We start from the raw sequence: 24,526 nt of genomic DNA on the forward strand, positions 1-24,526 counted from the left end.
ATTGGATGTGATGTTATGCTACTCCTACTAATAGGAGACCCTTTTGTAGTGTTTGCTACGTGTCACTATTACTTGCATGGCCCTGGGCATGGTTCCCAGTCCCAGTGGTGCATTGTCAGCCCATTTGATGTTAACCCTTCTTGATGTTAACCTTCTTAGTAACAACAAACCTTCTGTGTCTTGACTTCCCAAACCTCCGGTGGCTTGAATGTAGTCCAGGTCAGAACTCTCTTCTTATTCAATCATTTGGTCTCTCTTGTAGGATCGAGGCCCAACTAACTCCACTGGCTGCACCAGTGGCTATGCTGGGGAGAAGTCCAGCCCAGGGACAGGGCCCTGCTGCTTCCCCGTTGACAGATAAGTGTCTGTGGACCGTTGCAGGACGGCTTCCCAGGACTGCTGGGCCTCTTTCTGCATATGGCCCTGGGTCCTGGGACTCCCTTTCTTTTGTCCTGAGTAGAGGTCAGCATGAGCATTATGCTTTGCCCACTCTGCACACATGCACTTGCTCCAGCGGCAAGTCTAGTGCAAGTTCTGGCCCCTCCTTTGCTGCCTTATCTCGCTATGAGTAGCTGACAAGATCCAACAGAATCCTGATATACATCATATTTTTCTGATACCGGGTATTTTTAAACATATTCTCACCTCTCACATGTGGAAATTATGGAAGGTATATGAATTGAACATATGGGCTGGCCAAAAAGTTCATTTGGGTTTTTCTGTAACCTGTTACATCTTTTAGGCCAACCCACGATTTCCACATTTAAAGTAAAGAGTGGCAGGTGTCCTTCTAGCGCATTTATCTCTGTCAAAAGACCAAAAATATATCGTATATTCACTCTTTTTATATTATGTTTTTTGGAAGTTTTTTTGTTTGTTTGTTTGTTCTTAACAGGGAACATCGGTCACTGGAAACTGAGTTGTTAGTTCAGTTGCGACTTGGTTTTTAAGAGTGAGCCTTTGTTCAAACAAAGAAATGCTTATCAGTGGAAATGATCTCTGTGATAAATTGCCTTAGCTTCCCCGCTTACCTATTATTTCCTGGTGGCACAAAAATCCCAGTTTTAAGTTTGAAAAAAATTAGACTGAAGGTCTTTCCCAGCAGAGCTTCCATTTCCCACTGATAATTTACAGAGTTTTTCTCTGGTACCTCTTCTGGGACTCTATCCTCTTTCATCACTTCATAGGCATTAATCTCCTGTTTATTCCCCACTGTCTATCTTTATTTCCACTCAGATTTTGGTCTCTCTGTATTGTAATTCTGCTTTTCATTCCTTTCTCTCCCCTTCGTCCTGATCTTCAGAGCAGCTGTCATTGAAACGTTCCCTGTTCTCTGCACACGTACACAGTAAATGGGTATTTGGTCCTTGGGAGAATTAGCGCCCTGGAGAGCCGCCATGCTTGGTTAGTAAGTGGCAGATGCACCACTGCGGTGTAGAAAAGTTCTAAGGATTGTGTTTGTCCACATACACCTTTTGTGTTTATGGCCTCTTTTGTCCATTAGCAGTGTTGCATTATGTTTTTGGACTTGATTTTTATTTGCAAAATAACACATTTATAGTGTCATCTGGCTGATAGGCCCTGACACAGCCTCTCCCAACTTTCCATTTAAGTATCAGTGGTGACACAGAAAAAGATGAAGACATAATACCAGTGGAAAATAAGACTGATAGCCTTTTGCAGGATTCCTGAAGGAATTTCTACTGATTACGAGGCTGATAGAGCTGAATTGAGAATAAAAGTTGTTGGCCAGCATTGGATTTCTGTACCAGTAGAAAGCCTGAGCAGCTCTCTCCTGTGGGTCATGTGCTTTTTGACATGTTCAAAATACCATAGCAGATGAGAGTTCCCTGGTGGCCTAGTGGTTAGGATTCTGGGCCTTCACTGCTGGGGCCCGGGTTCAATCTCTGGTCGGGGAACTGAGATCCCGCAAGCCGTGTGGCACAGACAAAAAAAAAAAAAAAAAAAAAAAAATACTGTAGCAGAGCTTCTCCTCTGCACCAAATTTTTATATATCTTCATAGACTGCAATTCCCAGTAGTTTACTGTCCTTTTTGAGTGGGTGGTGCAGAAGGGGAAGAATAAAATCCATCCCAGGTGGTAGAGTCCCTTCCCCATGTAACACACCAAGAATTGTAGCTTTTCTCTCACTCTGTGTTTGCTGGGATTTGGGGATAGAGAACTATGCAATGAGGAAAAAAGAAATCTCACCCCAGTCACTTAGGGTAGTCCGGGATGAATGCTAGCTAAACCCTAAAAGTTTCCAGACTAACAAGTACCATAAGGTGGAACTCAGAAGGGGATTCAGAAACCACCACCCGAGGGGCATTGCCAGCCGGGAGCTCACACATATTATCTGTTGGCCAACTAAGTATGAATAACTTTCTCCCAGTTAGAGAGTAAATAAACACATAGAAACCCAAAATGGTAGTCCAGGAAAAGATAACGTTAATAGTGACTAGGTGTCGCTTTTAAGTTATTTAATTTAAAACATGTAAGTTGTATATGAACACAATATTACAGTAGATAAGTAAAATAATGTACAAATACTTAGATTAACACTTAGTCTTTCTTTTTACTCTCTAATTTCACTTACCTCCCCAGAAGTAAATATAATTACCCTTTTAGTGTCTGCCCTTCTAAATATTTTTTATACATACACATACTACCCCTCCCCGCAACACACACACGAAGGCATACTTTAAAATAGAAATAGCATTATGTTGGTCATATTTTTCTCAAACTTATTTTTTATTTAATAATATACAGTAGTCCTCTTTATCTGTGGGGGAGACATCCCAAGGCCCCCAGTGGATGCCTGAAACCTTGGATAGTACTGAACCCTCTATATATTGTTTGTTCCTATACATACATGCCTATCATAAAGTTTACTTTATGAATTAGGCACAGTAAGAGGCTAAAAATAATAATAAAATAGGACGATTATAACAATATACCGTAATAAAAGTTGTGTGAATATGTGTGTCTATCTCTCAAAATACCTTTTTAAAAAAATATTCTTTTCCATATGGTTTATCATAGGATATTGAATATAGTTCTCTGTGCTCTACAGTAGGACCTTGTTTATCCATTCTACATATAAAAGCTTCCATCTGCTAACCCCAGACTCCCACTCCAACTCTCTCCCAACCACCTCCCCCTTGGCAGCCACCCAGTCTATTCTATATGTCAGTGATTCTGTTTCTGTTTCATAGATAGGTTCATTTGTGGCATATTTTAGATTCCACATATAAGTGATATCATATGGTATTTGTCTTTCTCTTTCTGACTTACTTCACTTGGTATGATAATCTCTAGTTACATCCATGTTGCTGCCAATGGCATTATCTCATTCTTTTTTATGGCTGAGTAGTATTGCATTGTATATATGTACCACATCTTCTTTATCCATTCATCTGTCGATGGACATTTAGGTTGCTTCCATGTCTTGGCTGTTGTGAATAGTGCTGCTATGAACATAGGGGTGCGTGTATCTTTTTGAATTATAGTTTTGTCTGGATATGTCCTCAGGAGTGGGATTGCTGGATCATATGGTAGTTCTATTTTTAGTTTTCTGAGGAACCTCCATACTGTTTCCCACAGTGGCTGCACCAACTTGCATTCCCACCTACAGTGTAGGAGGGTTCCCTTTTCTCCACACCCTCTCCAGCATTTGTTATTTGTAGACTTTTTAATGATGGCAGTTCTGACTGGTGTGAGGTGGTACCTCATTGTAGTTTTGATTTTTCAGAATATCTTATCGTGTACATTTAATGCCTTTTTCATCTTAACTAAGTGCTTATCATGCACTGTGGCTGTAACTTTTGCAGTTGAGGCGCAACAGCAAAACTAGCACGAATTTCTTTTTTCCTCCTTCACAATTTCACAGAAGATTTGTTCTTACCATAGATCTTAGCAACCTCAGCATATAATTTTTTTTTCTTTCCTTATTAGTCAAGAACTTTCACCTTTTCACTTAAAGGAAGCACTTTATGGCTTTTCTTTGGCTCATCTGAATTGCCAGAATCACTACTCTTGTGCTTTGGGGCCATTACTAAGTAAAAAGAGGGTGGTGACTTGAACACAAGCACTGTGATATTGCAACAGTTGATCTGATAACTGAGACAGCTACTAAGTGACTAACAGGTGGGATACTCTGGTCAAAGGGATGATTCACGTCCCGCATGGGACAGATCAGGATGGCATGAGATTTCATCATGCTACTTAGAATGATGTGCTATTTAAATCTTACGAATTGTTTATTTCTGGAACTTTCCATTTAATATTTTCGGACTGTGTTGACTGCGGGTAACTGAAACCTCAGAAAGTGAAACTGCACATAAGGGGGAACTACTGTATCTTAGAGATTTTGTTCCATATTATTACATATAAATCTACTTCATTCTACTTAATAGCTATACAATATTCCACTGTATGGACATGCCATAGTTTATCATTCCCCTGAGGCAGATTTTTATGTGGACTCCAATATGGGCTTATTACAAACAATGGTACAATGACCTACCTTGTATCTTTATGTACATGTGTAAAAATGTCTGTGGGACAGAGTCCTAGAAGGGAAATTGTTGGATCAAATGGTGCACGCATTTTACATTTTGACAGATGTGACAAACTTCTTCTAAAGTAACTACCAATTTCCTTTGTCATCAGTGGTCTATGAAAGTGCTAATTTCCCACATACTTATACCAACACCAAACATTATCAAACTTAAAAATTTTTATTTACTTTAGGATGGCAGATCACTTGCAGTGCTATTATGATTAGTAGTAAAAGTCAGTACCTTTTCACATGTTTACTGGTGTAAACATCTTTAATAATCATAAAATTTAAATTTTACATTTAAAATCTAAGAGAATTTTTATTTTGAAACTTGAATTATTGACTGTGAAATTCATTTGGAAGAATAAATGGGTGAGCTAGTTAAAATTTTGAGGAAAAGAAAAGGTAAATGGCAGTGGAGGAAAGAATACTTGCCTTACAAGATGTTCAGTATTCCCTCAGTAAACAATCTAAGAATCATCAGATAACACAGTGGTACAACTACAAGGGCTTTAAAAGATCCAGTAGATGAAATAATTTAATATATGATAAAAATGGTATCAAAATCAATGAAGAATCATGATTTCTCAAAAATGATATTAAAATCATTTTTATAGCTTAATATATATGTGCTTTTAGACTTGGGAAGGTATACTAACTATACAAAAGAAAAAATGTTAAAGCAAAAGACATATTTTAATGTACTAAATTTAAACATTTCTGAATTGTAAAAAATAAATGCACCATATACAGAATCAACTGGCTCTGAAAACTGGGGAAAATATTTGCAACAAATAAGACAGACAAAAGGTTAATATCATCAGTAATTAAAGGAATTTTCCAAATTCATGAGAAAAAGAAACCCTAACACCTCAATAGAAAAATGAACAAAGAGCATGAATAAATAAAATGTAAATTCTCCCCCGCTCAGTCTGCTCTAGGAAGAGCAAACAGCTGATGGAAATTGCGTGTTTCAAAGTAAGCTGACAAATGAGTTCTTCTTTTGTGTAAAGGTACTGCTGTTTGTCTTGTCGGCAGTGGAACACAGTCTTGTTTTAAAGAATGTAACATTAGAAGGTATTGTACATTTTTACAGTTAAATAACTTACAAGATCTATTATGGAAAAGAAAATAGCTTAAAAGTACTTTATTGAGAGCAATATGTAATCAGATACAACACAATCACAGTGTGATGAAACTATCGAGTCGCCTAAATTTTGGTGATAGATAGATCATAGATAGACAGACAGACAGAAAGGTACTTACATATAGATAATTGTGTTCCCAATTTTGTTTTAAAGATACTATTTGTTTACAGCATGGAATCTCTTTTATTTGTCCTAAAATAAATTAGCAAGTAAGGCTTCCTGCAAAAAATGTCTCACACTGTTCCGCTGACTCACACTCTCATCTTGGCCCTTACTACTCCAGTGGTGAAAAGAGACAGGATACAGACCAGAGGAAGCACACACATGACTCAGTTTCCCTGGTTCCCAGCAGCTCTTCTAAGGAACAGAGGAAACAACTAGTTCTTGGTGTAAGCTGGAGGAGCCTCAGGCTTGCCTGGCCACACTACTGCACAGGATATAAGTACCCTAAAGAGAACCCCAACAGTGTGTTGCTAGAAGGATGCAGAATTTGCAAACCCTTTTCAATGCAACGGCCAAGAGTTAACTTGGCCCTGACCCACACCAGTGTTTCCTGCTCTTGGAGGGAGCCTTGTGCTATTAGTAGCTGCAATCCAGTAATGCAAATTCTAGCAGTCTGCCCTAAGGGAAAAAAAAAAAAATCAAAGATTTATGTTAAAAAAAATGCATTCCAGTATTATTAAAAACAGCAAAAATGTAAAAACGTATCCTCAAATAGAAGAATGTTTAAATAAATTATGGCACCTTCATAAGGTAGAATATTATTATAGCCATTAAAGACTCATGTTTTTAAAGACCATTTAACCAAATGGGAAAACCCATTATTATGTTAAGTGGATAAAGCAGGGTTCCAAATGGTATTTATTATAGTATAAGCCCATTTTATAAAGAGAAGAAAATAATAAGTGCATAGGAAGAAACTAGAGTGGACTACTCCAAAGAAAATGTAAGAGTAGTTTATAGCTAGATGGTATTATGTAGAGTTATATTTTTATGCATTCCTCTTTCCCCAAAGTATTCTACTGTGAGCAAATATTATCAGAAGTTTGTATACACACACACACACACACACACACACACACACCTTTATATACTACATTGAGGTCTGCAAGGAGTTAATCCTTTTCTGTGCGTGTGTTTCTTTGTAGAGAAAAGAAGGAGCTTCATCTTTTGAATTAAACAAAATAAAACCTGTTTTAGGGACTATATATTAATGGCAATAAGCTTTAACTGGGGAGAGGGTGTTTTAATTGTATTCCTTTTGTAAATGATATTTTATTGCTGCCCTATTCTTGGAATATTCTGTTCCCACTGTTGCTGAAATAGCACATAAGGACTATGAGGCAAAAAATTCTGGAAAATAAAGGTGCGATATAATCAAATGCAAGGGCTAAACAACTGAAAATGGATACTCATCTAACAAAATCCCGCACTTGTGTGTCAATAGAGGCTCAGTAGGGAACCTGGACTTCTACCTTCACTTGGCAATAATGAGATGGTATCATCCCTATCCCTATCAGATCAGTATCAGGGAAAGCCTATTAAAATAGAAGGTTTAAATAAGATCCAGTGTCTCAGAGCGTAATACACATATGTTCAGGTTTTAACTGACAATCACTCTTTGTACCCAGAACCGGGAATATCTCAGGTTGTATGAAAAAAAGGTAATCTATTCATGCCAACATCAAGATGACAGTCCGAATTATCTAACAAGGATTTTAAAGCATTCGTGATAAAAACGCTTCAATAAGCAACTACAAACACTGTTGAAATAAATGAAAACACTAGAAAGCCCCAGCAAAGAAATAGAAAGTCTCAACAAGGAAACGTAAAATATAAAGAAGAACCAAGTAGACATTTTAGAACTGAAAATACAAAAACCAAAATAAAAATCTCAGTGGATGTGCTAAACAGCAGAATGGAGGGGATAGAAGAAAGAATCAGTGAACTGGAAGACAGAATGAGAATAATTAACCCAATGCGAACAACAGAGGGAAAATAGAATGGGAAAAAAGTTCTCAATGAATAGAGAATCAGGGACCTGTGGAATTATAACAAAAAATCTAATATTCATGGCATTGAAGTACCAGAAGGAAAGGAGAAAGGAGGGTGTGCTGAAAAACAACTTGAAATTATAATGGCCAAAAAAAAAGATACAGTGGCTGAAAGCTTCCTAAATTTGGCAAGAGACATAAACCTACAGATTCAAGAAGCTGAACACATTCCCCAAAAGAATAAACACAGATCCACACCACCACACATTATAATTAAATTTCAAAACTATTTTCAAGGATACGTCTTGAAAGCAGCAAGAGAAAACAACTCTTTACCTACAGGAGCAAAATAATTAAAAGGGCAGATTTCTCATTAGAAACAATGGAAGCCAGAAGGAAGTGGCACAATATTTTTCATGTGCTGAAAGAAAAGAACTGTCAACTCATAGTCCTAAACCCAGTAAAAATATCCTTCAGGAATGAAGGGGAAATCGAGGCATTTTCAGAATAAGGAAAACTAAGAGAATTAGACCCCAGTTGACCTGTCCTAAAAAAGTGGCTTTAGGAATTTCTCTGAACAGAAAGGAAACAATAAATAAAAGGGATTCAGGGCACTCAGAAACGAAGAAATAACGTGGTAAGCAAAAATATGGGTAAATATATTAGATTTTCTTCTCTTGAATTTTCCAAATTGTGTTCAGTAGTTGAAATGAAAATTATAACACTGTCTGATATAGCTTCTAAATTTATGTAGAGGAAATATTGATTACAATTATATTTTAAATAGGGAAGGTAAAGAGACATAAAAGTAGGTAAGTTTTCTCTATTGCACTTGAACTGGTAAAATGATGCCACCAATAGACTGTGGCAAGTTAGGTATATACGTAATGCCTAGAGAAGCCATTGAAAAATTATACAGAGAGATACATTCAAAAACACTACAGATAAATCAAAATGGAATTCTACAGTGTTCATCTCACTTACTTGAAGCACAAGAAAAAAATAGAGAAATGAAAAACAGAACAAACAAAATTAAAAATAAGATGGCAGAAACCCTAATATATCAATAATTACATTAATGCAGACAATCTAAAAATATCAAGTAAAAGACAAATTGTCAGGATGGCTTAAAAAACAAAAACCAACTATATGCTGTCTACAGGGAACTCACTTCAAATATAACAATATAGGAACATTGAAAGTTAAAGGACAGAAAAATATATATCATGCCAACATTAATCAAAGGAATTCAAGGTTGTAACATCAGATAATGTAGACAAAGAAAATCACCAGAGAAAGAGCTGAACTTTATATAACGATAAAAGGGTTAATCTACCATGAAGATATAGCTGTCCTAAATGTGACTGCAGCAAACAACAGAGCTACAAAATATGTGAAAAAAACCCAAAAACTGATAGAGCTGAAGGGAGAAATATGCAAATCCACAATTACAGGTGGAGATTTCAACGTCCCGTTCTTGACAGTTGACAGCATAACTACACAGAAAATCAGCAAGGATATAGAAGAACTCATAACACCATTAATCAACAAATCAACAGGATCTAAATGACACTTAGAAACTACTCCACACAACAGCAGAATACACATTCTTTTCAAGTGCCCATGGAACAGATACCAGAAAGACTATGTACTGGGTCATAAGACAAACTTAACAAATTTAAAGCAATTGAAACTATATAGAGTATGTTCTCTGACCCCAATAGAATTAAACTGGAAATCAATAGCAGAAAGATAACAGGATGATCTCTTAACACTTTGAAACTAAGCAACATAATTCTAAATAATCCACAGGCCAAAGAGGAAGTATCAAAGGAAAATAAAAAATACGTTGAACTAAATGAAAATGAAGATACAATATAAAATTTGTGGGCAGCAGCTAAAGCAGTTTTGAGAGGGAAATTCATAGGACTAAATTCATATAAAAATGAGGAAAGTCTTAAATCAGTAATCTAAGTTCCCACCTCAAGAAGCTGGAAAAAGAACCGCAAACTAAACCCAACGCAAGTAAAAAAATGGAAATAATAAGGGTAAAAGTCGAAATCAGTGAAATTGAGAACAGAAAAACAGAAAAATCAATAGAACGAGGAACTGGTTCTTTGAAAAAATCAATAAAATTGGCAAACCTCTAGCAAAACTGACAAAGAAAAAAAGAGAGAAGATAGAAATAACTAGCATCAGGAATGAAACAACAGATATCACTACAGACCCTGCAGGCTTCAAAAGGAAATAAAGGTGATACTATGAACAGTCTTACCTACATGAAGTTGGCAGCCTAGATGGAATAGACTAATTCCTTTAAAAACACAAAATAATACAACTCACCCAATATGATGTAGATAATTTGAATAGACCTGTAACTATTAAGGAAATGGTATTCATAATTTTAAAACTCCCCCAGAAGGAATCTGCAGGCCCAGTTGATTTTTTTCTGGAGAGGTCTATTGCAGATTTAAAGAATAATTAATACCAATTCTGTAGTCTCTTCCAGAAAATAGAAGAGAACTCTTCTCAATTCACTGTGGGATGCTAGCATTGCCCTGATACCAAAACCAGACAAAAACAATACAAAATTGAAAACTATATACCAATATTTCTCATATAGAGATGCAAAAATCCTTAACAAAATAGTAATCAATAGAATTTAACAATATATGTAACAATTATAAGCCATGACCTGGTAGGATTTATTCCATGGAAAAAGAGCTGGTTCAGTATTTGAAAATCCATCCATGTAATCCACTATATTAATAAGTTAGAGAAAACACATGACCATATCAATTGATGCAGAAAAAACATTTGACAAAATTCAACACCTATTCATGATTAAAAAATAAGGATAGAGGAGTTTTCTCCAATTTGATATGTGACAATCTACAAAAAAAACCTACACAGAACTTTACAGTTAAAGATGAAAGGCTGAATGCTTTCTCCTTAAGATTGGGAACAAGGCAAGGATATCCACCCTCACCATTCTTACTCAACAGTACTATAAAGCAAGGAACAAAAAACACATAGATTGGGAAGGAAGAAATAAAACTGCCATTATTTACAGGCAACGTGGTTGTATATATAGAAAATCACAAAGAGTCTATGTTTTAAAAAAAAACCTAGAACTAATAAGTGAGTTCAGGAAGATCACAGGATGCAACTAGACATACAGTCAGTTGTATTTCTGTATACTAGCAATAAACACATTGACACAGAAATTTAGAAATACAATACTGCTTACAGTTGCTCAAAAAGAAGTGTTTAGGTGTAAATCTAACAAAATGTACAAGACTTGTATACTAAAAGCTACACAATACTTATGAAAGAAATAAAAAAAGATTTAAACAAATGGAAAGGCATACCATGTTCATGGAGTGGAAGATGTCAGTTATCCTCAAGCTGATATATAGGTTTGCTAGCAATTCCTATCAAAATCACAGGAACAATTTTGTGGCTATTGACAAGATTATTCTAAATTTTATATAGAAAGGCAAAAGAACTAGAATAGTTTAAACAATTTTGAAAAAAGCATTATGAGAGGATTCAATCTACCCAGTTCCATGACTTATTATATAGACACTATAATCAAGACTGTGGTTTTGGTGGAGGGATAGATGCATAAATCAATGGAGGAGACTAGAGACCCCAGTCAAAGACCCATACAAATGTGCACAATTGACTTTTGACAGAGGTGCAAATGTAATTCAATGGAGGCAGGATACCTTTTTTAACACACAGTGCTGGAGCAATAACATTCATAGGTGAAAAATGAACCTCAATCTTCATTTCACACCTTATACAAAAATTAACTCAAAATAGATCATGGAGTTAAGTACAAAACTGTTAGAAAAAGTAGGATGAAATCTTTGGGATCTAGGCATAGACAGAGTTCTTAAACTTGATGCCAAAAGCATGATCCACAAAAGAAAAAATAAATAAATCAGAATTTTTCAGATTTCATTAATATTAAATTGTTTTGCTCTGCCAAAGACTCTGTTGGGAGAATAAAAATATAAGCTACAGACTGGGAGAAAATGTTTGCAAACCACTGATCTGAGAAAGAACTACTACCCTAGAATATATAAAGAACTCTCAAAAGTCAACACTGAAAAACAATCTAATTAGAAAGTGGGGAAAAGACCTGAAGAATTTCACCAAAGGGTATATGCAGGTAGCCAATAAGCATGTGAAAACGTTGGATAGTATTAGTCGTCATGGAAATGCATATTAAAACCACAATCCCAAATCACTATACATCTATCAGAATGGCTAAATTAAAACTAGTGACAACCTCAAATGCTGGCAAGGATGCAGAGAAACTAGATCACTGATAGATTGCTGGTAGGAATGTGAGATTGTACAGCCACCTTGGAAAACAGTTTGGCAATGTCTGAAAAAACTAAGCAGGCAACTAGTGTAAACTTTTGTTATCGCTCAGAAATATTTAAGTACAGTTTTTATCATCCGGAACTATTTATTATAAAATGTAAGGCTTAATATTTGTTTGCAAAGATAGTGTTAGACGATGGGAATTGAAATGTATTGTATTGCACTTATGGAACAAAGTACTGGGCTGTAGTGGAAGGCACAGATCATAATGCTGCTGATTTATTCTGAGAGTCATAAAAGTCTTGGTGAGAAAAATACTGAGGAGATTGATGATAATTAATTGGTTATCAAATTAATTTTTTTATACAAGTTCCCCTGGAGGAAAAAGCATTAATTTTCAAATCACCCTGCAGGAATTCTTGGGTAAAAACTTTCCAGGAGTCATAAAGTCTGCTTTCTTTTTACTCTTTTGGAAAGAACCCATAATTCTATTCCTATGACTTTAGCAAAAAAAAAAAAATAATAATAATAATAAAAAATCTGCCCTTTATAGCTGATGACAGATGGGGCACCAACAAAGACGTTATTTCTATCCATTTAGAACTATTTGTCAATGATAATCCAATTCCCTTCCAGATCTTTCTCAATCATCAAATATGATACTCTCAAATTAGTGACTTACAAGAATATGAGTAACCCATACAGGATATATCTGTGTTTTCATTTCCAACATGTTCTGCTACTGTCAACTGGGCCGGTCAAGTGAGATCTACTTGGTTAGCCCTTCCTAGCTGTAATACACACCATCTTATTCACAATGAGCCTACCTGGGACATTAATCTGCTCTCTCTGACTGCTTCACAGAGGTCGACTTTCAGAGTAGTTGAAATGATTTTCCTTTGGATTGCTTGCTTACGGTCACCCCCTTTCAACTCTACCCACAAAACAGATTACCAAGAATTCTCTAATAATATTAGTATTCATTCATTCATATGTGAAGATGACTGTTGACAGTGATTGATTGGATATGAATGACAGGAAAAAAACGCAGAGTTTGCAGAAAGGAAAAGAAAGTGTCTCCCCGGAAGGTGATAACCAGCATCTTTGAGAGCACTTAGGGAGTTTGTGTTTGTGAGGCCAGTGAGTTAGGAGGCTGGAAAGCAATGTGGCATTGCTGAAACTGATGAAGAAGAGCAAGGTACCATGCCAGGGGCAAGCACAGGCTCTTAGGCAAAGCTGTCAACTGCTGAGAGGTTGACTTGTTTTGCAAACTCTACAAGTAATTTGTTGTTCAGTCACATTCCATGGTCACTGGCACTATTGTGCAGAGTGACTTCACAAAAGAGGCATTGCTAGAATGCATTAGAAATGATGATTTAAGATTGAACTGGCTCTGTTGAAATGACCTTAAATTACATGCTGCAACATTGTTTTTCCCAAGTGGCTAAAATCACTGACTTAAAATATTTAAAATGTCAGAAACATATATCCTTAATAAGATCGGAGAGTCAGCCATACTTCAGGGAGCATCATAGGTCTTCACCATCCTAAGTAGACCTTTGAGACTACATGGGTCATGCCTTGATTTCTCTCATTATAAATTAATCCGAAATGACATGCATTCTGACATCTGGACAGGGCTGCAGCAGATGTGTGACTGAGTCATGTTTGCAACAGATCCTGCAACATCCTGCTTCAGATCCTGCAACATAATTTAGCATTTAACATTTAAATGTTTAGACTGGAGGATTAGTCTTCCAAGTATTGTAATTCTTGATGCCTAACGGATCCAGGGATACATGTGTGTATCTGGGTGAACAGATCTGAATTAAGGAAAGGCAGCTTCTTCTGGCACCAATGTATACCAATGGAATATCATTGGTGTAAACAGGAAACATGGCACCTATTAACTCAGGTTTCCATGTGTAACACTTAGGCAGTTGGCAAGACAAAGTTTATTCCAGCCCCCTCATAGGGGTGGGAGCAAGATAACAATAATAATTGTTGGCATTGCTGAACTATATTAGATATGTTGCACAATGTTACAGCAAGCCTCCCCACAATTGCAATCACCTAAATTTGGCAATTCACAGTCAGTTGAAATTCTTATACTGAGTAGTATTTTATATAGGTCTGTTTATTGGAAATGAGTGATTTATTTATTTTTAAATTTATTTTCTTTTATTGAGGTATAATTGACATAACATTATATTAGTTTCAGGTGTACAACATAATGATTTGATATTTGTATATATTGTAAAATGATCGCCACAATAAGTCTAGTTAACATCCATCACCACACACAATTACAATTTTTCTTTCTTGTGATGGAAACTTTTAAGATATATTTTCTTAGCAGCTTTCAAATATATTACAGTGTTATTAACTATCATCACCATGTTGTACATTTATTTTTAGTATCTAAATTTGAAAGTTGTTAGTGTGCTTCCCAAGGTTTTGCTTGGTTTGGTAAATCGTAAGAAGCCAAGAAGACTGAAGAGAAAAGAAGATTGAACTGAGAAAAGGACCAGGGAAAAGTGGAAAATGTTTTGACAACCTGAACGTAAACAAACAAACCAAGGAACTTTGCGATCCACTTTGTAACTCTATATGTGTAGGTTACTGCTGCCCTCATGAGTATGAGTAACTAATTTTAGCCAGCCATGAGACCAAAACATTGTGAAAAAAGAAATTGAAGCTCGAGAAAGTGATACGTGCATTCAGTGTGTGAACTAGCTTTGTTAACTAACCATGAAGAGATACACACTTAATAGAAAATAAGTTTTCCCCAATTCCACTTAATAAACATAGAGTAAATGCTTTAGAAATATCAGTTTGAATGGGTATCAAACCTTTAGCCTTTCTGGGGCACCTACGTGATTTGCTCTCAGACTGTGTGTGTGTGTGTGTGTGTGTGTGTGTGTGTGTGTGTGTGTATGTGTGAGAGAGAGAGAGAGAGCGAGGGAGAGAGAGAGAGAGAGATGGCAGGGGCGGGGGGGAGAGGCAAGTGAGCAAGTACAAACATGCACAGTTGAATACACAGCACAAGAAAAGTACTCACATGCATGGAATTAGATGGGTCTGAGTTTGGAAAAGCTAGACTCCATTTATCACCTGCAAAATAGCACATAAACATTACGTAAATGCCATGAGCACTTTGATGTCTGGACTCTGTCTTGATGACCAGGGCAGATGGTTGATACGTCCTAAGCATGGGCACTTTGCAGCTCCCAGCGTTTGGAACTCTGTCATATAAATTTGAAATGGGGCAAAGTGAAATGCTGGGATTTTCATACACTCATGAGAGGTGCAAAATTTCAAAACGGGGGGGATCATACGAAGTTATTCTCTGAGAAAACAACGCTATTAGTAAAGATCAGAGACTGTCATTTATCTGGCTGTTGTCTGGGTGAACAGGAAGGAGATGGGAAAAATTCTTACATAAACGAAGCCCCTAAGAGTGTAGTGCAGTCATGTTTTTCTTGTATTTGTAACAGTTATTTTAATATTTGTTAATGCACCTTACATTAATTCTTATGCCATAATAGTGTAATCGTTATCAGTTTTCAGTGCAATTATATGTGTGCTAGCTTTAATGAGAGCCTGCAAGGAGATTAAAATAAAAGGATTCTCCAGGGACATGGGTTCGATCCCTGGTCCGGGAAGATCCCACATGCCACGGAGCCACTAAGCCCTTGAGCCACAACTACTGAGCCTGCGCTCTAGAGCCTGCGAGCCACAACTACTGAGCCTGCGTGCCACAACTACTGAAGCCCATGCTCTCTAGGGCCCGCATGCTGCAACTACTGAGCCTGTGTGCTGCAACTACTGAATCCCGTGCGCCTAGAGCCTGTGCTCCACAACAAGAGAAGCCACCGCAATGAGAAGCCTGCACACCGCAATGAAGAGTAGCCCCTGCTCACCACAACTAGAGAAAGCCTGCGCGCAGCAACAAAGACCCAACGCAGCCAAAAATAAAATAAAATAAAAAAATAAAAAATAAAAGGATTCCATGACATGGTTTATGTTACAAATAAGACAAGAACATTTTGTTTTTCAATTGCAAGTGTGAAGTTATACGGAGAGAAATAATCAGATGCTACACGTGCCATACTTTATAATTGCTTTGCCTTTTAGCTGCGAACCTTAAACTTTCATCTCATCTGTAGGTTTGTCATCATTAGGTAAGAGGTAGCAACACCGGAATGGCAGTGATGCTGCTTCTAGAAAGCTCAAATTGTGTGTCTATGACAACATAGCTCAGACCCAGAATTATTCGTTATAACCGAAATATAAATTATTTATAAAAATATAAATAAAGCCAAAGTGACTATTTTATTAAAATAGAACTGCTGGGTGGAGAAAATTTATGAAAATAATAAGGAGCTTTTAAGCTATTGGACTATACCGTTACGAATGAGTTATGGCAAGCATAATGAGTGTCTTGTGCAGGGGTGAGAGGAAAAAAAGAAAACTTTATTCACAGATATGCACAAATAAAAAGTGATGGATTGTGATTTGTGGGTTTGCTGACCGCAAAGAGGAGCAGTATCTTGTATGTGTCCACCTGATCCTGTGAAAGATGCAGAGACTGGGAAAAGTGTCACGTCAAACACCAGCCTTTCTCCAGCGCCTGCCCTGTGACTGCCCTCTGTAGGCATCTTAGGCACAGTGTAATTCGAGCACAACAAAGAGTGAAGAGTCTCAGAGTAATTGGCAGAGATTGGAAGGGGGGGGTGCCAGCAGTGTGGAAATTCAAGTGACAAGAGGGGGGTGGGTGGGTGACACGTCAGAGAGAGGCCCAGCAATAAGAAGTGACCTTCAGGGTAGCTCTGGGGACTCAGCAGGGTGCTTAGCAGGCTTCAGCCCTCCCTGTGCCTCAGTGAAGACTAAAGGCAGTTCTGTGCTTGTTCAAAGCACATTTGTCGCACGGTAGCTCTTTGGTTCATATATGGCATGGGAAGAATGGAAAAAGACCAGAGCGCAAAGGGATATTTGTATCTGTCTTTCTGTCCATCCATCCATCCATCTAGCCAATTCAAAGAGGTAGATGGCAAGTTCTTGGTTAACTTAACTACAGCTGTGCCCATTGTTGTTATCAGGACAGCAGCGGATATTCATAATGATGCCCTAAGTCACCGAGGAAAAGCTGTATAATATTCTTAAGAAGGTAGACACATGTAAAAATCTATTCTAGAAAGATTTCCATCTTTTCATTAGATCAATGATTCCTCGAGGGAAGAAATCATTTCTTATTCATCTTTATATCTTTTGACACCCAGCACAATGTTCTTTGCATAGGAGATAAAAATATTTGTGACACTGAGCAGAAGAGAAATAATTTATGTTTTTGGGAAAAAGAATTATGTTGTTTAAAAGCCAGTATTTTTATTATCAGGAGACTCAACCCGAAATAATACATTGCCCTTCCCATGCTCCTACCCGTTCTCACCCCTCAAAATAAGATGATGTTTTCATGTATTGAATTAAGGATTCAGTTACTGAAGTGTCTTTAGTAATGCAGAGGATGTGTTTCTAAGACGTTTTTCAGGAACATTTAACATTGTAACATTGAGGAAGATATTGTACAGGTGGTGTCACATGAAGGGATTATTTCCTGCCAACCTGCATTGTAGGCACCAGGCAGAGGTCCTCTACTCCTGCCTTTTCCTGGATGATTCTCAGCTCAGTGACTTGGGTGCTCCTGGCTGTAAGCCTTATGCAGTACCCTAAGCTCAAGGTGGAATTCAGCCAGATAAGACTCAGGGATCAGGACTGTAGAGCTTCCGTAAGATGGCTCTACCTGAGGCTCAGCTAGGGCATCCTTACATCTACCCAGGCCCAGCACATCCCCGAAGAGACTAAATTTTATTCCAGTAGACCCCGCATCTTGTGGTAGAAAGAGCAGTAGGTTTCTTGAGTCTGTGGTCTGGGATTTTAGTGACCATATTTGCCCTGACTGGTAAGCTGTAACCTCCTTGGGCTTCGGTTTTCATAATTATAACATGAGGATTGTCATATCCACCCTACAGAATTGTTGGTAGATCATGTGAAATAATGGGTCTGATGCGTTGAGGGGAACGGAAGTACTAGACACACATCAGGCCAGGGTTCCTCTGTGGCCAGACCAGAGTTTTGGTAACTTTGCTGCCAAGGATGTCTTAACTTACTATACCACTGATAATGGTTGAAAATAAGGAAAATTATAAGGAACTTTCTACTAATAAGCTATGCAATTATAAATGAGTTATTTGGGATATATTGGTAACACCTGTGTAAGGAAAGTTAGAAAGTGTTATTTATGAAAAATGAACCTCTTTGTACACTAAGTACAAACTAGGTACTCTTGGCCCAATTAATCCAATACTTTGCGTCTATTATCTTTGCCAGAGACTCTCCCAGCTTCCCAACAGAATTCTGACCGCCTCCACGGATTTCAACAAGCTCGCTAACACTCAACTATTTTCACTAAAATCTAGTTAAGATCCTGTTAACACTTTTCAGCGGGTCAGCAATGTTCTGTCTCTGATGGAAACACCCCACTTAACACAGAGCTATCCTTAGATAAGTGAAAGAATCCTATTGCAACTCTACAGGTCCTTGTCAGCTTGGTGTTGCCTTCAGAGCTCCTGGTAAACTGCTCCTTGACTTTTAAAAAAAAAGTAGTTTCGCATTATAAATAGTGTATTTTAAAGGAGCCCAAGCCTTTTTCTGCGATTTTATTCATAGCACACCATATCGCCTGTAGTTTGGTATTTGTTCCAACAGGTTACAATAAAAGTGAAAGCCAGCTGTGCCATACTTCTCACAATTTGCTATTTGCCCTTTTTCAGTTGGAGGTATTTCCAGGGACTGAGGTTCACTGGCGAGTCCTGTATCTTTTGCTCAGCAGCCATACAGGCAGAGAGGAGACCCCTTTATTTTATTTCTTTATTTCATTTTTTCTTTTGTATTTTTTTTAATTGAAGTATAGTTAATTTACAATGTTGTATTACTGCTGTACAGCAAAGTGATTCAGTTATACGATCTTTTCCATTATGGTTCATCATGGGCTACTGAATATAGTTCCCTGTGCTCTACAGTAGGACCTTGTTGTTTACCCATCCTATATATAAAAGCTGACATCTGCTAACCCCAGCCTCCCACTCCATCCCTTCCCCAGCCCCCTTTCCCTTGGCAACCACCAGTCTCTTCTCTGTGTCCATGATTCTGTTTCTGTTTCATAGATAGGTTCATTTGTGTCATATTTTACATTCCATGTATAAGTGATATCATACGGTATTTACCTTTCTCTGTCTGACTTACTTCACTTAATATGATCATCTCTAGTTGCATCCATGTTGCTGCAAATAGCATTATTTTGTTCTTTTTTATGGCTGAGTAGTATTCCATTGTACATATGTACTATATTTTTATCCATTCATCCGTCGATGGACATTTAGGTTGCTTCCATGTCTTGGCTATTGCGAATACTGCTGTTATGAACATAGGGGTGCATGTATCTTTTTGAATTATAGTTTTGTCTGGATATATGCCCAGAAGTGGGATTGCTGGATCATATGGTAATTCTGTTTTTAGTTTTCTGAGGAACCTCCATACTGTTTTCCACAGTGACTGCACCAACTTACATTCCCACCAACAATGTAGGAGGGTTCCCTTTTTGAGGAGACCCCTTTATGAGCAGATGAAGTAGTCTTGGGAAAGGGCCAGACTTTCTGAACCACAGAACGTGTTTATACAAGTTCTGAAAATGGAATTTTGGAGTTTGGGTAGTCGTCTTTCAATCTGCTTGAGTGTAGGAGCTACGACAAAATATTATTTCATTCAACAAATATTTACCTCTTACAATGTGCCAAGCACTATAGGTCTTGTGGAGAAAGCATTGATCAAAACAGACAAAGCTCTACCTTCATGAAGCATATTTCCTTGTAGGGGGGGGCAATATATTTTTAGGAGGAGAGTGCTATGCTAGTAATTTGGCTCTCAGGGAGAAAAGAGGCCTAATTTTTAGCATTTGCCAAGCATGGCTAATTTCAGGCTACCAGTGTGAATGGGAGTTGGGGAGACAGGTATAACCAGCAATCTGTTTTTTTTGAGGAAGCTCCATAGTGTTTTCCACAGGGGCTGCACCAATTTACATTCACGCTGACAATGCACAAGGGTTCCCTTTTCTCCATATCTCCTCAGGACTTGTTATTTGTTGTCTTTTTTGCAGTGCTGACTTTGACAGGTGTGAAGTGATACCTCATTGTGGTTTTGATTTGTGTTTCCCTGATGTTTAGTGATGTTCAGCATCTTCTCATGTGTTTGTTGGCCATCTGTAGGTCTTCTTTGGAAAAATGTCTATTCAGGTTCTCTGTCCATTTTTTAAACCAGTTGCTTGTTTTTCTCATGTTGAACTGTATGAGTTCTTTGCACATTTTGGATAGTAGCCCCTTGTTAGATATATGATTTGCAAATATCTTCTCCCATTCAGTAGGCTACTTTTTCAGTTTGTTCACTGTGTAAAAACTTTTTGTTTGATGTAGTCCCATTTGATTATTTTTGCTTTTTGTTTCCTTGCCTGAGGAGATATATCCAAAACAATATTGTAAGACCGATGTCAAAAAGCATACTGCGTGTGTTTTCTTCTAGAAGTTTTATGCTCTCAGCTCTTCAAGTCTTTAATCCATTTTTAGTTTTTTTCTGTGCACAGAGAGAGAGAATTAGGAGGCATCCTTTGGGCCCAGCCGCACACTCCCCCTCTGGTCACCAGAGCTATATGCTCTAGCGATATGCTTTTCTGTGGGCTCTGTGGGCCCTTCTCTTGTGGCGGGCTGGCTACTTTGGGTATGGTGATATGCAGGGCAGACTCCTGGCTCGGTTGACTACCAGGCCCTGCCTCATGCAGTGGCTGCCAGCCTGCTGGTGGATGGGGCCAGGTCCCAGCTTGCCTGGCTGTGACGCCCTGAGTGTGCCTGGCGCTGGTGCCAGCCTACTGGTGGGCAGGTAAGTCCCTGGCACTAATAAGCTAGAGGGAGGACTCCAAAATGGTGTTCACCATCGTCAGTGTCCTTGTGGTTAAATGAGCTCCTAAAAGTGGCTGCTGCCAGTGTCTTTGTTCCCAGTGGAGTCCCAGTTGCCTCTTGCCTCTCCAGGAGGCTCTCCAAGGTGAGCAAGTGGGTCCAAACCAGGCTCCTTTCAAATCACTGCCTCTGTGCTGGACTTGGAGTGTGTGAGATTTCCGTGTGCCCTTAGGAGTGGAGTCTCTGTTTCCTATAGCCCTCTGCCTCTCTCAAATGCAAACCCTGCTGGCCTTCAAAGCCTGATGTTCTGGGGGCTTGTTTTCCTAGTGTAGGACCTCCAGGCTGGGGAGCCCAGTGCGGGGCTCAGACCACTCGATCCTTGGGGAGAACCTCTGCAATTGTGATTATCCTCCTGTTTGTAGCTCACCTACCTGGCGGTGTGGGTTCTGACTATACCAATTCTCCATCCCTCTTACCTATCTCATTTCAGTTCCTTCTTTATATCTTTAGTTGTGGAAAATACTTTCTCCTAGTCTTCAGATCTTCTTCATAGATAGTTTCTCTGTAAATAGTTATGATATTGGTGTGTCCATGGAAGGAGGTGAGTTTGGGGCTTCCTACTCTGCCATCTTGGACACTCAAACCAGAATTAGCTTCTCTGTTACTGCCTCCGTCCCTTACTAGCTGTTTGTTTCCCTTTGCCCACGCATGATTAGCTCCATGGAAGTAGGGACATGCTATAATGCTTCATACCATTATACTCCTGGTGCCTAGCACACAGTAGGCACTCAGTAAACATCTGTGGAGTGAATGTTGTTATACCTTTCTCCATAGTTTCCATAACTGTGAGATCTAAATAATAATACCAACTTTACAGGTAGTTTTGAAGAATAAATATAAAACGATGTGTACAAAGTGCATTGCACATCCAATATACAGAAAACATGACTACATGAAATCTGTAATTATTATTTTCCATATTCTGTGTCATTTAGAATTTTGATAAAGATTTTTAACATCCAGAAGGGAGGCTTCTTCATGGGAAAAATAATGGTGGCTAATTTTCATTAAGACTTTTTCACTAAGCACCATCTCTTGAGTAACTCAGAAATAGAGGACTTCCTCATCTAAAAGCCATAAAGTCCAAACTACTTTAACTGCATCACTGCAATTAGAAAGAATTTGTCCTACCCACAGTAATAAACTAGGACAGAAGCAAGAGAAACATGCTCTAGGAACTGACTTCCTACACGTAAATATTATTTACTGTGATGATTGTTGTTTTAAAATGGTACCTACTCTGGGCTTTTGGAATGAAAATGAAAGGCCTGCAGTGGTGTTAAAAGTAGAGGAGCAGAGACCGAACTGTTTGAGAGACTTACACTCAGTTGTCATGGTAGCCAAAAGCTCCCAAATAGATCCTTTCCTCCTGCCCAGATGTATAACGTCTATAGTAACATGCCCTAGATGGTGACAGAGCCAGATATGAATGTATAATACCATTTTTTTTTTTTTTTGTCCTCGACAGTTTAGAAAATCTTTTTAACGCTCAGTGATGAATTTAGCTGGGAGTAAGCAAGTGAGAATTTGGTAGAACATCTGTGTTTCTGAAGTTTGTATTTTTGAGCTGTGTATGGATTCTCAGTTGCCTTTTTAGATGAATGTATTAATTTCACACATTTTAAAGAGAAATTCATAAAACCAACTATTAAGAGTATATCTGGGAATTGAGGCTACAGAATTTAAAACTGTTGATATGAATCTTTTATTTTCTCATGTTATGGCTTAGGTACCAATTCAGGCTAATGACTGTTAAAGAAAAGAACACATTAATTTGCAAGTCGCTCCTAAAGTTGATTGTTTAAAGAAAAGACCTTTGCCTTAATTATAGCTTTTCAGTAAGTGAAATTGTATGTACGTATTTTTTTTTAGTTAATTAATTAATTTATTTATTTTTGGCTGTGTTGGGTCTTCGTTTCTGTGTGAGGGCTTTCTCTAGTTGCTGCGAGTGGGGGCCACTCTTCATCGCGGTGCGCGGGCCTCTCACTGTCACGGCCTCTCTTGTTGCGGAGCACAGGCTCCAGACGCGCAAGCTCAGTAGTTGTGGCACACGGGCTTAGCTGCTCCGCGGTATGTGGGATCTTCCCAGACCAGGGCTCGAACCCGTGTCCCCTGCATTGGCAGGCAGATTCTCAACCACTGCGCCACCAGGGAAGCCCTGTACGTATTTTTTAAGCGTATTTTATTTTCGCAAGATTTTTTATTCTTATTTTATACAAGAAAGCTAGTGTTAGCCCACATTTTCCTGTGAAAATACCTCTGATGAAGGTAAAAAGTATAACCTCATCTTACCACTGACTCTATGGCCTAATGAAAGAATGTTAACTGAGGGTCATAATACATGTTCAAAGAACAGTTAACTTTTCTTGAGAAAAAAAATTTAATGTTCAGTTAATCTGCATGAAGACTAATGAACATGAAAGTCTAATACATAAAAGAAATAAAGTATTTATTGCAGGTATTTTTTTTTTTTTTTCTGGTGGCTGGAGGGTGGAGGAGAACGGGGGACAATAAGGATTTTGCAAGGAGATCAGAGTCAGATAATCAGGGAGAAAGAAAAGAGTAGGAGAAACCGACGGAAAAAAAATGTAACTAACTCCTCCTACCTGGTATTACACCTAGACCTTTACCTCACGTGGGTCCTCGTTCCCCTTCTCTCTCAATAGCCACATAAAATCCTGCTCGCTCAGCCCCATTGACCCAGGTATGCTACTCTCCCCTTTCTAAGATACGCTTTGTTTCCCCAGCTGCGCGACCAGCCCCAGAGAGGCAGTGTGTCTCTGAGTCACCTGAGCTCCGTGCTGCTGCCTTCCTGCTGTCCATCCACCTCTCTTCCCCTCTGACCATCTTCCTAGTGTCTGCAGGCTCTTCTGGGACGACTATCTCAAAGGGAAGTGCCTCTCAGGTAGGTAAGTCTTTTTCACCTCCCCTGTGGATCTTTGCAGATTTCAATCTGATGATCTCTTTAAAGCAGAAGTTGTCCTTTTAGGGCAGTGCAGTTTAATAGAACTTTCTGCAGCCACAGAAATGTTCTGGGTCTGTGCTCTCCAGTATGGTAGCCAGTAGCCACTTGGGGCTACTTAGACTTAAATTAATTAAAATGAAATACAATTAAATATTTATCTCCTTAGCCACACTACCCACATTTGAGGTGCTCAATTGTCACGTGCTGCTGGTGGCAGCTGAATTAGATGGTGCAGCTTTAGAGGAATCCCAGGTCGGGTGGGAATGGGCCAATTCTGGTCAAGTTCAGATGGGTGGAGAGAAGCCCCAGGGAATCGTGGTCTCAGAGGAAAGCCACGGTGGATTCAAAGGTCCAGCAACTGTCTGTGAGCCAGGCTTCCTGCAGCAGGCTGTCTTGAAGGGAGACTGGAGCAGGGCAATTCCATGGCCTCCACACGGCCCAGCTCCCAATAAACA

At 38.5% G+C, this 24,526-nt stretch overlaps 1 protein-coding gene across 9 annotated transcripts in view; it reads left to right on the top strand.

Annotated features, from left to right (window-relative positions):
• The window catches only part of ENOX1 (ecto-NOX disulfide-thiol exchanger 1), a 612,333-nt gene that overhangs the window by 162,837 nt on the left and 424,970 nt on the right, over positions 1-24,526 (top strand). For 6 of the 9 annotated variants that reach the window (XM_059902651.1, XM_059902650.1, XM_059902643.1 and 3 more), the window contains one exon: positions 23,854-24,015. The exons of 1 other annotated variant lie outside the window; for it this stretch is intronic. The gene's annotated coding sequence lies outside the window, so the exon portion shown is untranslated. Of the gene's footprint in view, positions 1-873; positions 1,405-23,853; positions 24,016-24,526 lie in introns of those variants that run through there. 2 more of the 9 variants (XM_059902645.1, XM_059902644.1) reach the window with 2 other exon arrangements.

Source organism: Balaenoptera ricei, chromosome 18 (assembly GCF_028023285.1).
Source record: "Balaenoptera ricei isolate mBalRic1 chromosome 18, mBalRic1.hap2, whole genome shotgun sequence".
Classification (NCBI taxonomy): domain Eukaryota; kingdom Metazoa; phylum Chordata; class Mammalia; order Artiodactyla; family Balaenopteridae; genus Balaenoptera; species Balaenoptera ricei.